General features: G+C 39.6%; 1 protein-coding gene across 1 annotated transcript in view; it reads right to left on the bottom strand.

Moving 5' to 3' along the window:
• The window catches only part of ITFG1 (integrin alpha FG-GAP repeat containing 1), a 214740-nt gene that overhangs the window by 133668 nt on the left and 65524 nt on the right, over nucleotides 1–15548 (bottom strand). The gene's annotated exons all lie outside the window — the stretch shown is intronic.

Raw genomic sequence — 15548 nt, 5'->3', positions numbered from 1 at the left:
TCCATAGGAACTTTTGGAGTTGTGATCACATTACTTTTACTTTAACTGGGTACTCAGACCAGTTACACCTCAATCCTACTTTTTTCTCCCTTGATGTCAGAATTCAATTTACTCCTTTCTGAAATATCTGACAGTGATTACTACCCACAACCTACTCCAAATATGTTAGGTGAAGGCAACATTTTTGGCATATGGTGAAAAATTAAAAACAAAACAAAACACCCAGGCACTAAATTAACATAGTGCTAAAACACTAAGAGAAGTGTAAGCAGCTAGGCTCTAATCTGAGTGCAACATAACTGTAGCTGGAATCTTAGATACTGCAAAACAGTCTGGCCCTGAACATCTTCTGTTCTCTTTGTCCCTGTGGATATAGATGCTAAAAAAGCCTCCGTTGTGTGCTGTCTCGCTCATATCACAAATAACAAAGTACTCTAACATACCCTTCTCTAAGTTCTTTACAGAGAGGTGAGAGAAGAAAAATTCCCCCAAGTACCGAAAGGAAAGCTGGTTGTTCTCCTGGGTGAAAGAAAGACTATGCAAGAGACATTTGGTTCTGAAAGTCATAGGTATGGACAAGTTATTATTTCCATTTAACGGAAGTTATTTTTAATGCATTTTCACATATATTTTAGTTCAGATTTGTTTTACTCTCTATATGGTTCATTCTTGTTTTCCTAATCCCTGTCACTTTGTACACTAGTTTCATCCTCCTTCACCTTGATCCTGCCTTTTAAAATTCTAAGAACAGTAATAAAATAAGGAGGTAAAAATCATTTTGCAACGGTGCTCAAAACACCAAAAATATTGGCCTATGGGCAGTCAGGAAGACAACCCACAGTACTGAGTTTTATATTCAGACAAAATAAAGGTTAACTTAAAGTGGCTGTTGATTATCTTAAATCTTTCTTCTAAAGAAGTATACGAGATGTGAATCACAACATCTCAAGCAGATGTAAAGAGCTTTTATGGCTGAGTCAAGGATCTCCAGGCATTACAGAACTCCACAGCTTTCTTGTTTTTAGAAGCAAATCAATTCTACTTCTTTAAAGTCCCTGACTACACCTTTCCAAGGAAACTGTACTAGCATCTTGATAACAAGAACAGCACTTAACCATTGCTCAACTGAGAGCTGCAAACAATACTTCCCTGGGCAGTAAGGACAGGGCCTAACATCCAAAGTCATGCCATAGCTGAAATGGTGAGATTTTAAAGGAACAGAGAGTTAACTGGAACTTAAAAAAATAAGAGAAGCATGCATAAAGAGACTGATGTCGGACACGGATTTCTGCTAAAGTTTATGCTGAAACAGATGGCATAAGTCCTGGTTGCATACCATGAAACCATCCAATGTTCTACAGATAGTTGACTGTTGTGACAAAGTGTACCACTATTGTCTTTGCTAGTAATAAAAACATGAGAAAAAGCAAAATGCTGACTGCTGTGCTACTGAATTTTAGTTAAGGGATGTTTTGTTATTGTTAAGCAAGTAATATTGTCAATGGTATCTTCAATGTTGATGAGATCAGACTGTTTAACAAGGAAAAACAGACAAGGGTCATGCACTGTATCACCATGAGTTTACTGCTTGCAAGAAAGCAAAATAATTCACAATTGTGCCAACATACCTAGCACTGTGGAAAAAATAAGTAATACCAATGTTGTTGTTTTTTTAAGATGATATTTGCACCGTGCCAGCAACTTACACCAAATTGGCAATTGAGGGGAAACAGAGAACATTTTCCAGGAACAGCCACTGATCTGAAACCAAAACTCAAAACACACGGGCAAAAATCATATCCTTTCTGTAGGCAACTAAAAAGCTCTTTCAAATGAGTTGGGGGAAAAACAAATTAGGGCCCCTATTTTCTTCTCTGCCTATGGTGGTGGAGTGGACAAAAACATAAGGGATCCCTGCTTAGAGGTGTGAAAGGGAGGATGGAGGGAAATGGCTGCAGCTTTTGCCATGGATGCTGCCTTCCCTTTCTATTGAAGTAGCACCTCCACAGGGATAAGGACATGTGGAGAGGTGGGTAGGAGCAAGCAGCTTTATGTGGCATCTTTCCCTTCCGGAAGATTAGCCAACAAGTTAATTCTGATCCAGGTAGCATTGTTTTGCTGTTATTCCTGCCTTGTGCTGAGCTGCTCCCTAGGAGGGAGTGTTGGCTGCTAGTGAAAGTGGCAGAAGAGTTTGTCTATAGTAATACATCTCCTACCGGTGCTTTAGGACTGGAAAGGGCTGGCTGCTATTTCAAAAGGAAAGAGGTTTCTGTGACTCTTGAAGGAGGAAGGAGATGGTTTTAAGGGAATGAAAGTTTTAAGGGAATTTAAGGCATGCAGAAGAGAAAGAGCAACATGAGATTGGGAAGTGGGCACTCTGGAGGAAAGTGAGACACTCATGAGGGATGAATTGGGAATTTCAGGAAGGAATTTAGAGCCCATTTCTCCCCAAAGCTCATCCAATCCACTTTATGATTCTCTTACCCCCACCTCCATGCTGCTCTCGTATTCCCCTCACCACCTGAAGGTGGAGAAAGGAAAAGCTATATGAGGAGGCTGGACGCGGTACAGTGTGTGGAACAGCATGAACCCTCAAGGTGCAGTTTGTCATTCAACCCTATCACAATGAATATTTCCTTAAGTGTTTTAGAATACCGAAAGCAAAACCCCTCCACCCGCTAGTTAAATTATTGTTGTGACTGTAAATATCAATTGATTTAAGGGAAAACCCCTCATGAGAATGTTTGTCAGAAAAATGGTAGAAATTCAAAAAGGTAAGGTTACAGAGAAATATGAAAGTGTACAGTTAAGGTAAGTTAACAACCTTAACACTTCTGCTGCCTACAGAAAAACCAAAGAACAAATATATCCTCAAAACCACATTTCCACATTGCTTTAGTGACTCTGCAACCTGAGTAGTTATCAGCCTGAAGTATCTCTGCACACTGCCATAGCACTGGAACTGAGGAGCACCTGACTTCATGTCACTAAAACTACTTCTCCTTTCTTCTTTAAGACCACACAGAGTTGCTGGGAAAAGCCAGGCTTTTACATCTTTTCAGTCAGGACAATTCCCCCCGCAAAAAATTAGGTGGACACAAGATGAAAAAGAAATCACACTTATTATATAGAGGTGTAAATACAAAACTAAAGCCACAACTCTAACTCCTTAGACCAGAGGTCTTCAATCTGTGGAGAACGGCCCCCTAGGAGGGCACAGAGTAATGTTTGGGAGGGAGGGGGTGGCTGTAGCCTGGACCAGCCCTCCAGAGGGGGTGGGGAAGGAGTGCCACCCAGCTCTGCTCCTGGCCCCAGTCCCCACCCCCAGCTGTAGCCCCAGCCCCTTTGTCTGTGCCCCCCCTCCTGGAGCTGCAGCCCCACCCCCAGCTCTGTGGGGGATGGCGGGAGGCGCGAAGTAATAAGTTTGGGGACCACTGCCTTAGGCAGATTAAACAAATATAGTGGATTTCAGATTTTCATAGTTATAGGGGTATCAGAACACATCTTAATTAAAAATCCTTCATCAAATTACATTTACCTTTCATGCAAGGTGCAACAGGTATGTTGGGTTAAGGGCAGAGTTAAGGTTATTTGGGTAATCTCAAATGTGCATTTATAATTTGTTAACATTTAAGTATAATTATCTTTGAATATCCACACTAGTGTTTCTTGTTTTTATCATTTCTCCAAAAACATTCTCTTAGGTGTTTTATTCTTTAAGTAACTTATATTTTTATAACCTTCATTTCACATTAATTATTGTGGGGGCAGGAAAGGGGGGGGGGATTGCCTGAGAATCATAATATTGCTGTTGGAAAACTGGTTTTAGCATCAAAGGAATCTAACCATTCTCAATTTTCTTTAAAAGTACAGCTAAGCAACTTAAATACAACAATGTCCCCAGCCTAGGCTTTGTCAATGAGGAAACCGTTTCAGAGATATCATGAACATGAGCCTATACCAGTTAGTAGGAGACCACACAGATCAAGCAGCCCTGGCAGAAGCAAAGAAAACAACACATGAGAATAATGATGAAGGAGAAATGGAAAGAACCAAGGAGGAGGTTGGTATATGCTGCTCTCAGAAAATCATCAGAATCTTGTCATGTTTGTCTACAGCACAGACTGTGACAACACAGCGTGAGCTACTTTCATTTGGGGAACTACTTAACACTGAGTCAGCCATAGAAACAGTAGCTCTCACAGCCTAAACAAAGCAGAATTACTGATTTATGTGAGCTCAAACATTTAAATTCATTAATCAAATGCCCATGATGAAACAAAATTTTAAATCTCTACTGAAGCGAATAGATCTACTAAATGAATAGTAAGATACTCATTAATCCATGCAAATCAGTTTTTAGTCACTTCATTTAAGAGACACACTTGATTAATCTAAACTCACTGACCATTAACAAAGCCCAATTATACAGAATCTACATGACCATTATTTTCATAAACTTTTCCACAATGGAGCCAAAGCCAGCTTTCTATCCTAATACCACCAAGCAATTATATAATGCTTTTTATCCAAAGAACTGTAAAGCACTTTACAAAAGCAAGGTAAGCATCATTGTCCTGATTTGAGAGATGCAGAAACTGGGCCACAGTGATGTGAAACGACTTGCCTAAAGACATACAGTAAGTCCGTAGCAGAGCTGGGAAGAGAATGCCTTAACTCCCAGTTCTGTGCCCTATCCATTCAACCAACTACTCCCTAGTGAATTTGTTTCAGATTAAATAAAAGTAACTAACTTATAAATTTAAGTTATATAAGCATGTAATTGCCTTGTTTACATCTATGAAGAGCACAGACCCGATACAAACTAGAAAACCTAATGGTAAATTGTCAAGATCATCAAACCCACAGAAGTCATTTCAAACGGTCAATCACCTTTATTTAGGAATCCCCTTTATACTCATTTATTGCAACTTAATTGAATTTATCCTTGAACAACAAGTACCAATCAGCTAATAACTTCAATCTTTTGTACTCTGGTGAATTGTGTAAATTTCTCATAATTTTGCTACATTTGTATAGTGTAAAGAGAGGAGAAAAATATGTCCTATTAAACAAAAGAGCCAAAAGTTGCCAAACCTGGTTGCCTAAGGTTGGGCTCCAAAACCCACACTGAGGCATTTAAATAGAAATTGCTTGATTTTTCCAGAGATGCTCCCAAAATGTGAAATCCCAAAACCACTTTTTAACAACAAATTATAAAAGAATCATATCTGACATCCATGATTCATACTAAAGAGAATATGGGTATCTCATGAAAGCCTCTGCTAACATAACAGACAGCAACAACTGAAGAATTAATCATTTTTGCTATAGCAACCACTGCATTGCAATTACCATAGTGACATGGGGAGAATAGAAAAAATAATAATGAAGAGCTCTTATTTGGCTGACGAAGTGCTCCAAAGAAGAGTAGAATTCTCCAGTGCACAGCTCTTCTCACCTTAATCACTTCAGATGCCATTTTATAGTAAATTTATGTCTCAAAGCTTTTTCTGATTTTTATTTTTTTTAGAAGGGCAATACAATTTTGTCAATTGTTTTTCTGTCCTTTTGGTCAAGTTAATGTATAAACCATCACCATCATGTACCAGACCAAAGAGCAATTTATTTTAGAGAGTCTGGTTTTCATCAAGTTGAAGCCCCAAGGTCTAGTACATTTCTGAGCATGCCTTTGCACGTCTGTTTTGCATGAATATCAATAATATTTATTATCTGATTGAGATATTTTAGGAATTTTACCTCAGAAATACTGCTAGAACAGTCTAAGGACACTATTTTTAAGGTTAGATGTTAATATCTGTGACAGATGACCGTATTATGGATGCATGGTACAAAGTTTTTTATTAAACACAGGAGTGTCTCTGTTCTCAATACCCACTTATATCAAAATAATTTCTACTTAGCACCCTTTGTCCCAATAGCTCAGTTTAAGCATGGGGAACTTATCCAAGACAAACTGCCTGTGTAATAACCCAACAAAAGCCCCTTTAAAGATTTTTCTTTTTTTTCAATAGTTAAGGACATCTATGTGATCGGAAGGGGTCATTTAAAGAAATTATGCCGAATGTCCATACATATTTGGAGACAGGAAATAAAAAATGGTTACTAACCTTCTGTTGTTCTTCGAGATGTGTTGCACATGTTCATTCCTGTATGTGCACGCCGAGAGCACAGTTGCCTGAAATTTTTCCTTCCATGGTACCCGTCGTGGCAGATCAAGTGCTCTCTGCCAGCCCATGCCTAGAACATCTGTATAAAGCGCCCAGCCGACCCCAGGCTCCTTCGGTTCCTTCTTTCTGGAAAACTCCGAGGTGAGGGGCAGGAGTGTGGGTAGTGGAATGGACATGTGTAACACATCTCAAAAAACAACAGTTACAGAAGGTTAGTTAGTTTTTTCTTCTCTGAGTGATTGTACATGGGCATTCCACTCTAGGTGACTCCCAAGCAGTAGAATAGGTGAAGGGATTGGAGTTCATGGACACACGGACTGCAGAACAGTTCGACCAAATTTTGTATCATCTTTGGAATGCTGAGTAATGGCGTAGTGGGAGGAAAACATGCGCAGCAATGAACAAATTGCTGTTTTACAAATGTCCTGAATAGGGATCTGTGCTAAGAATGCTGCTGAGGATGAATGAAACCTTGTGGAATGAGCAGTCAGGTTAGCTGGTGGCAAAACACTTCCCTGATCATAACAAGTGCAAATACATGAAATAGTCCAGGACAAAATTGTCTGTGAAAAGACTGGGATGTATTAGCAGGAGTGTTGTAAGCAAGACACAAGAAGTAATTCTTCTGCTCTACTCCGTGCTGATTAGGCTTCAACTGGAGTATTTTGTCCAGTTGTGGGCGCCACATTTCAGGAAAGACGTGGCAAATTGGAGGAAAGTCCAGAGAAGAGCAACAAAAATGATTAAAGGTCTAGAAAACATGACCTAGGAGGGAAGATTGAAAAAATTGGGTTTGTTTAGTCTGGAGAAGAGAAGACTGAGAGGGGACACGATAACAGTTTTCAAGTACATAAAAGGTTGTTGCAAGGAGGAGGGAGAAAATTGTTCTTCTTAACCTCTGAGGATAGGACAAGAAGCAATGGGCCTAAATTGCAGCAAGGGTGGTTTAGATTGCACATTAGGAAAAACTTCCTAATTGTCAGAGTGGTTAAGCATTGGAATAAATTGCCTAGGGAGATTGTGGAATCTCCATCATTGGGGATTTTTAAGAGCAGTTGGACAAACCCTTGTCAGGGATGGTCTAGATAATACTTAGTCCTGCGTTGAGTGCAGGGGACTGGACTAGATGACCTGTCGAGGTCCCCTCCAGTTCTATGATTCTAAGTTCAGGTCCCATGTAGGAATGAGATCTCTTAGGCCTGGTCTACACCAGGGGAGGTGTTGGGGGGGAGAAATCCATCTAAGTTATGCAACTTCAGCTACGTGAATACGATGTACTTAAATCTACTCACCGCAGTGTCTTCACTGCAGTGAGTCGACAGCTGACGCTCCCCCGTCGACTTTGCCTCCAGTGGAGTACTGGAGTCAACGGGAGAGCGCTCAGCGGTCGATTTATCGCCCCTAGACTATACACAATAAATCTACCCCCGCTGGATCGATCACTACCCGTTGATCCTTCGGGTAATGTAGGCAAGCCCATACTCAAGGTTATAACCTTTCTAGGCCTTTGAGGAATCAGACAGACAAGTTATTTGAAAAAACGGACTGGCTATCCACATGAGGGTGGAAAGCTGATATTGTTGCAAGGTGAACCTTGATAGAGGAGATTGATAAGCCTTGCTGTTTCAGGTGCAATAAATATTCAAGCATGGGTGAGACTCAACGCTGGGATTCCCAAACACAGAACCACTTCCACTTCAAGAGATAGGTAGTCCTGGTGGAGTGCTTTCTACTACCTAATAGGATCTGATAAACTTGTTCTGGGCAAGCCTGCTCTCTGGGATTTAGCCATGGAGCTTCCAGGCCATTAGATGAAGGGAGAAAAAACAAGCTTCTGGCCATAACGTGGAGCAGAAAGGCTCAACAGGAAAGGCAAACCACTCTTAGTTCTCTGATGTTGATGAGGAGTGAAAATTCCACCAGAGACCAAAGGCCTTGAGTTCTGAGGAGCCCCAGTTCAGCTCCCCACCATAGCACTGGCACATCTGAGACCAGGGTCATTGACGGTTGAGGGCGCATAAAGGGAAAGCCCGCATAAACTGTGAGTGGATCCAACAACAATCCAACAATCAAGAATCCGTGTCCAGATGGTGGCAATTTGGGAGTACAATGTGGCCAGCCACATCTGAAGAGGGCTGAGATGCATCCTTGTGTACTGTACCACATATGTGCACAAAGCCACGTGATCTAAGAGCCACATACAATTTCAGGCTGTTGCAAGTGGATGACCTTTGAGATGTGTTATCAGGGAACTGATTGATTGGAATTGTACCTCTTGGAGGTAGGCCCTGACCCCAATCAACTCTATCCTTTGCATCAGAGCGAGGGTAGACTTTTCTGCATTTATCAGAAAGCCTTGGGCCTTGAATGTCGACTGGATGAGTCAAACATTGGACACTATATGAGCCTGGACTGGCCCTTGACTAACTAGTCCTGTAGATAAAGGTAGACCAGGACCCCTAACCTCCTCAGGAAAGCCACCACACATTTTGTGAACACCCACTTTGCTGCAGAGAGGCCAAATGGGAGGACCGTGAATTGGTAATGTGAGTGATTCACTAATAAGACACCTTCTGTGTTCTTGATATGTCAATACATGAAAAATAGGCATTTCTCAAATTGAGGGCTGTGTACCAATCTCCGGGATCCAGCAATGGGATAATGACCACGCAGAACTTTATTTTCTTGAGATAGTTGTTGAGCTGAGGCAGGTCTAAAATCAGTTTGAGACCTCCCTTGGCTTTTGAGATTAGTCAATAATGGGAGTAGAACCCCTTCCCTCTTAAATTCTGTGGAACCTCTTCCACGGCTACCACTTGAAGAAGAGACTGAACCTTCTAGACCAGAAGTTCTTCATGAGTGGGGTCCCTGAGAAGGGATGGGGAGGGAAAGTGGGAAGGAGGGGTAGAAATAAGCTGGAGAGTGTATCCCACTTCCACCGTGCTCAACACCCAACGAGCTGTGGTCATATGTGACCAAGCACTGAGGAAGTAGGACATACAGTTTGCAAATCAAGGAGAAACAGGAATCACAGAAACTGGTATGGCATCCTTGAGTGTCCCATCAAAACACCTGCCTAGAACTCCCTGAATGTCTGGGTGGGGCACGCATTGACGTTGATGTAGAAGAGTGGGTTGATCTACACCTAAACCCTGTTTTTCTTCCTCTGTCAGCAAGTATGTCTGTAACAATACAGACCAAAAAAAAAAAAAAAAAAAAAAAAAAGATTCTGGTAATTTTTCTTTTGACAAATAGATTCCTTACTAGGCATATTAATACAGAACTTTGAGTAATTCATTTAAATTACAATATAGAACTGTATTTCCTGCACCTGTCAGAAGCAGTGCAAAGGCTTGGGGGATTCGGGGTAATAGAGGAGCTGAGGGAGAGGGAAGGAGCCTGGGAGTGAACCCGGAGGGTGGGAGGAGGGGTTTTTTTTAGGGGGGGGAGGGATTGTTAGGGAGTTGGGAACCCTCCCCCATGCAGTCCTTGGCTGACACCAAGCCTCTCCCATTCAGTCAGGCACATCTGCCCCTGTCCCCCCATCCCCATGGGTCTCTGCAGCTCCCCTCCACTGTCCCCAGGCTCAACGCTGTCCCCCCCAGTAGCTCCTGAGCCCCAGTCTGTGACCCCCTAGCAGCCCTGTGTGCCCCACTCTGTCCTAATCTGGCTCCGCAGGCAGGCTGTGATGAACTTCTACTCCTGGTGGAATTCTGCAGCACTGGGCATAGAATTTTCTTTCCCCACAGAAAATACATCCTGCCCCAGACGTGCTGCGGTTCCATCTTTTGCCCACAAGAGGCTGCTGTGGCACCAGAATGCTTGGGCAAAATGTATTTTATGCTGGGAAAATACAAAATTCTGCGCGACAGAGGAATTCTGCGCGTCCACTGATACTCAGAATTCCCTGAGTAACACACACCTAGAGTAGAATGCAATCACTAGAAGAGCAACATTAGTTAAAACTACTTTTTGAAAAGAAATGTGTTTTTGTTAAAATGCAGATATCACCAAGGTAAACCACTTTACTGGATCAGACAAGAGGCCAATAAAAGCCCAAGATACTTACGACCCTTGATAAGCCACCAACTCCCTATTTAATATTTCAAGACTGCACACTAATGATCTATGTTCTTATGTGTAGTCCCAGCACTGTGATCTCAAGAAAAATTAAAATTGGAATTAATGTACACAAAAGTTAGTTATTAATAAATAAATACAACAACCAGCAAAATTCCAGTAAGATAGCTATTCAATTCTAAATCTCAGAAATCAACATTCCATGACTTATTCTCAAGTTCCATCATATCACAAGTACAGATCTAGGGAGTTAATCATTCTGGCAAGCGGTCATCTTGCTAAATAAATATACAGGTTCACTTGGGTGTGGAAGCAGAGAAAGAACTGACAGGAAGGGGATGCAATGCATGACAGTTCGTTAGCAAGAGTTAGGCTAACTGTAACCCTAATAACGCGAGATTTGTAGAAGCGAGGAATGTGTGAGGCGAGTGGGAAAGAACTGTGTGAGAAGTTGTTGCGACCTTGTGTAGATAATATGGAATGTAGACTAAGAGTCTACATTAGTGAGCAAAACAAGATATCAGAATGACCTATGTATAAACAAAATGCAGCTGTTGCTCATTATTGTCTGTAACAAAAGGTATAAATGCTTGCTGTAATTGTTTACCTGTTGAGAGACCTGCTTAGCTCTCTCCCTCTATGCAATTGATAGAGAGAAAATAAAGCATCTGACTTGCTGTACCCAAACAAAAAGTGAGAACTGTGTTTTTCTCCGACATGGGGAATATAAGAATGTCATTTGCCATGAACAGTAACAATGCTCCAGATTCTATGCATTCAGGTGTACCAATGATTCTTAAGTTGTTAATGTCTGATTTGAGGAAAACTTGTATGGGTGGATCCAACTAAGTATATGGCAGTGATAGTTAAATCCCACGTTCAAGAGCCATAAAACCCGGCAATCCATTAAAAAGGGTTGGTAAATCAGCAGGAGCACCATGAAGGAATGTTAACAAGTCTAGTTGGCAATAATACCTAATTCCACAAATAGTGGGGTATTTAAAAGAAGCAGGAAGGGAGGTCAAGAGCTTTACGTTCCTTGTTTGACTCTGGACTGCAGAAAAGCTCTACGCTTTCTTTTTTGAATGCCCATTTTTTTTTGTTTCTTTAAAAACACAATTGAGCTTTGGATGCAGAAAGTCATTTCCCCCCCACCACCATTTTTATACTGAAGATGAAGTTAGTCTTAATTTACTATTGGGATAAAACCTGATTATATATGTTCCTTTTTCTTGTGAACTGTACCATCACACTAACTAGTGTATTTCACAAATCTGGTAGGTGTAGCTTTATTCTGTTTTACAGATAGTATTGTACCCTGAAATCAAGTAATCCACGTTACTGATTTCCATTTCAGCAAAACAAATTATAAGTGTTAGTGGTAACAAGTTGCCATCTTTGCTATTTGATGATTAAGACAGCAGAAAAGACTGTCTGTTAGTGCTCAGTTTTGATTTGGACAGCATATACTACTCCACCATACTTCTAAGGGATTCAAATGATAGTGTGCACCAGGGAACACTTCTCAAATTTCAACCCTATATTAAATAAGCAAAACAACGGTACACTCCAGAACACAATGGTGTGCCCTCTTCCTGATGTGTAAACACATACCCTTCATCTTTTTTACATGTTAGTTGTTTATAAAAAATATATATACTCTAGTCTAAAGCTCTACTTTTTCCATAGTTGCACAGAACTTGCATATGTTTTAGAAATTTAACTCAACCGTCACTCCTTTAAAAAACCAACCAACCAAAACACACACAACACCAAAACCACCATTTTGGTTTTATTTGCAACTTTATCCCATCCACATTGAACAAAGAGCTTAGAAGTTTAAGACAGTCTTGAACATGAATATCTGAAGAATTCCTCAATTAAGCAACATGAGATTCTAAGCAGAAACAAAACTGAAAACTTAGGATATTTTACTTTGAAAGAGAGCTACTGTGTATGTACAATAACTATTTCTAATAAGGATTTTTACTACACAGCTTCAATAAGTCTCCCTACTGCAGATAAAACTGATAGGATACATGTATAACATTAAAGTATCTAAATTTGTACTTGCACTACAGATATTAATTCCCCAAAAACTCTGTTACATTTAATCAGGTGAATGTATTTCACAATTATTTACTTGTTACACCAGACTTGAACTTTTTCAGCTTCCCATTCTATTTAAATTTTTGTACATAGTTTTAGCCAAATGGAAACAAAAATAAATGTTAGACAAAAAAAAAGCACTTAATCCCAAACAAAAACAACAAGAAAATGGGAAGTTTAGAATTAAGTTTATAGTTATAGCCTTCCCTTCAATGACTGTGCCAAGGTATTGCCAGTGTAAAGTTTGCTAGAATATGGAAATCTCTTGCACAAAGATAAAGGTTAAGGTTGGAGTTTTAGCCTTAAGTGCTTTTCTAAACAAATTTTAGAAAAAAAGTGTTTAAAGGTCTAAAATCATTAACTGACTGAGAGACCTTAAACTTACAGGTTAATACATACTTTTAAATCTTTTAAAAAAAATGAAATTTTTGTTTCCAGTTGGCAAAGATATGAGTTCAGAAAGCTCTGTGCATACTGTATATGCAGCTTTTTGGAGAATATATGAGTTCTAGCAATGTAAAGTGCAAAGAAAATTCCCAACATATGGAGGGGGAACAATGCCCCTCTGCCCACCATCTCAGTGGAGGAGTGAGGAAGTTTGACCTGATCAGTAGGAGAATGGTCCATGCTTGGGGACCTGATGGGGGTATGGTGGGGAGCATGTATATTCAATCACACTGCAGCCTTTCCCTCACTGCACTTCTCTTCCTGCCTTAGAATGCATTTCGGGGGAGGGAGGAGAGCTTTCTCTGCAACCCTAGGAGCCCAGGTTTAGATTTAAGGAATAGAAATGTAATGTTGGAAATTAAAATGGGAATGTCTTAATTCATCTCAGCTTGCAGCCAGTGTCCAATGTGGATAGACGTCTGAAAGGGCCAACTCCTGGGGTAAACGTGAATGAAGACATAGGATATGGCTGGTGTTCCTACCAGCTTGTAAGGAGAAGGGTGGACACCTTAAGTCTTCGCAGATTGATGTATCCTCATTCCCCATTGTGGGACAAGAGAATTCAGAGGTGGTCTGAGTCCAGTGAGTTAGGTTGAAGGATGTCAACCCTGATTTATTGGTTATATGGAAAAAGGCCATTTAATCCCATGCTGGACTCCGTTAAGGTGTCTGGTATTGATGGGAGGGGAGACAAGGAGACTGCACTCACTCCCATTGTTATTCCAATTAAAATTAATTAATAAGTTGTGGCCTCTGCTTTAATATCCATCCCGAGTTTGTGTCTCATTCACCTGCATATCCTGATCAACTACTATTTTGTATTAAACAGTTTTCTGTTCACCTTAGCCTTTATATTTCCTGACTTTGGTTAGTTCATCTACAAGCAATGTTTATTTAATGCCATACTTCTGTATTTGATTAAATACCATATAGCAATACCACTGTCTCTTTGAATCAACAGTTTGAGATGGTCAGTTTTCACATATCTGGAATGTCTCTACAGTGGTTAAAGTCATATATTATTAAGGACTGTTGTAAATTAAATCCTTCTGGTCAGGTTTTTCTTTGTTATCTTTCAGATATTTTATCTACTCAACTTTTAATTTACTAAAATATTGATTTAGATTAGCCACAGAAAGATCAAAGAGAAGAAAAAATAATTATGCTTTTAAGAGTTCTGTTTTAGTTTCCAGAGGAAAAACAACAGAACACACATTTCTGAAAGTCAGTTTGCTTTTAGACTCTGTACATTGCAACTTCACTGGTATAATCTTTTCAGAGAACAAAATGTCCAAGGAACCTTAAGCTGTCTCTCTCAAATCAAAAAGGATTTAAACTATTTATTTCTTTTACAAAACCAAGCAAGAAACTTCTCACTTTTTCTGTCCTCTCAACCTAGCTATATCAAAAGAGCCTAAAACAATATAACATGTTATGTTGTTTCATAATCATGTTCAAATTATCAGAAGCTGAAACTATCCCTGAGCCTTCTCTGGGACTACAGTATGTGAAAAGTAACTTTTCAGTTTGTCTCTACAACAAAGGGAATATGAAAATCTACAAAGCTTTTTGATAGTAATTAGAACCAAATTCTGCATTTACACTGTGGTTTAATATCTAACATCTAAATTTTGATTCTTCACTCAACATGTTAGATAAACATATTTATTATATTTCCTAAAAAATATGCTCACAAAATCAGAATAATTTAAGAATGTTCAAGATCCCAGATATCCTGGTATCTAAGTTAATTTAAATGTCTATCAAATACGACAAAGTTTCTAAAATTATGATGCATCCTTTGGCCATATTAAGTCACTTCTGTTTGCTACAACACATGGTAAGGAGAAATCCTATTGCAGATTGCTCCTTAGGATTTACATCTTTCAAAAGAAAGCTGACATATACTTTGTGCCTATTAATATTCAGGGCATCAATCAAAACCATCTGCTTTTTGGAATGATTAACAGCCATGTACATCAGGGCAATACAAAACCGTGAAAGCATGGATAAAAAGCATTTCGGAATATTTTGAGGTTCTGTTCTTTCTTTCAAACCACACAATATGCAAATATTTGTAGATGGCCTAAATTTTAATTAAAACTTTAATTTTTAATGACTTTTGCACAATACATTAAATAAAATTTCTTAGCATAACCTCTAAATGTCATTGAACTTATACTTTACTCTGTTATACTATACATGAATCCTGTATTCAGCAGCCATACCACAGACCAGCAAAATTCAGTCACCCAGGAGAGGTGATCTTTAAAGGTCAAACTAAACTGTGCTAAAAATCTTGAGGATTTTTTAAGTATCAGCATAAAACAAGATGAATCTTCTGCCTCTAATATTGGCTCCCTTCTTACTCCCTCAAGAGCATCACTATATTTAAGGCAAAAATTGCTGTACCACACATCAGAGCAACCATATCACAACATCTAAATAAGGGCTCAATCCTGCGAATACTCATTAATGAGGGTAAAACTAACTATCACAAGTAAATCCACTAATGTGCAGTAGCGTTTGCAGAATCAGGCCCATAAAACTGCTAGTTACTGCTGTGGGACAAAGCACTATCTAAAGAAATCATCTAGTTCCAGAGAATAACTTGTGTGTTTATCCTATTTAATATGTGCATTACCTGAATCACTGATTAAAAAACTGACGACATTTTAGTGAAAGGGTTCGCAGGTTATTAAAATTTGGGAACCACGGATG

Source organism: Terrapene carolina, unplaced genomic scaffold, assembly GCF_002925995.2.
Source record: "Terrapene carolina triunguis isolate 2854851 unplaced genomic scaffold, T_m_triunguis-2.0 Scaffold130, whole genome shotgun sequence".
Taxonomy (NCBI): domain Eukaryota; kingdom Metazoa; phylum Chordata; order Testudines; family Emydidae; genus Terrapene; species Terrapene triunguis.
Note: the sequence above shows the minus strand (reverse complement) of the source record. Positions and strands in the feature narration are given on the sequence as shown.